Genomic DNA, 755 nt, shown 5'->3' on the forward strand with positions numbered 1-755 from the left:
CATACACACACACACAGACTAACACACACACAGACACACACACACACACACACATACACACACAGACACACACAGACACACACACACACACACACACTAACACAAGATCACACACACACAACTGGTCTGAACATCAAATCATGTTCAGCTTAAACAAAAACTTCCTGTTCCTCTGGTCAACAAACAAACAACACAAATCTAACGAGCCAACAGGACGAGCTGCTGCATCTTTTCACATGATAACAGGTTAAAGATGCACAGAAGAGGCTGAATGTTGTGAGTCAACAGTTGGCAGGAAGCTGTGTGTCTTTGTGTACGAGTGTGGGGTGGTGTCTGTGTGCACCTGTGCATGTTGCCGTTGGTAGTGAAGGTCTGTCCACAGACGGTGCACTTGTACGGCCTCTCTCCACTGTGGACCAGCATGTGTCTGTCGAGTGACGAGGCCGAGCTCAGGCACTTCCCACAGATGCTGCAGGAGTGATCTGTGGCGCCGGTGTCTGCGTTGTGCTGCGGGGACGACAGGTACAGGTGAGTGAGAGTGTGTGTGTGTGAGTCACACAGCAGGAAGTCTCCAGGTGTGTTACCTGTCGGATGTGCATGGTCAGCTGGTGCTGGGTCCCACAGTTCTTATCACACAGAGGACAGATGAAGGCTGAGCTGTCGTCTTTGGTTTCCTGAAGACAACAGGAACACAAACATCTTCAGACTGAACCAAAACTACTTTCATCTTGACTGACACTGAAATATATATATAT

General features: G+C 48.9%; 1 pseudogene; it reads right to left on the reverse strand.

Annotated features, from left to right (window-relative positions):
* Nucleotides 1–198: 198 nt before the first annotated feature.
* Nucleotides 199–674, reverse strand: LOC106511741 (ras-responsive element-binding protein 1 pseudogene; annotated as a pseudogene).
* Between the last annotated feature and the right edge of the window lie 81 nt (nucleotides 675–755).

The sequence above is a fragment of the Austrofundulus limnaeus genome, unplaced genomic scaffold (genome assembly GCF_001266775.1).
Source record: "Austrofundulus limnaeus strain Quisiro unplaced genomic scaffold, Austrofundulus_limnaeus-1.0 Scaffold3151, whole genome shotgun sequence".
NCBI lineage: Eukaryota > Metazoa > Chordata > Actinopteri > Cyprinodontiformes > Rivulidae > Austrofundulus > Austrofundulus limnaeus.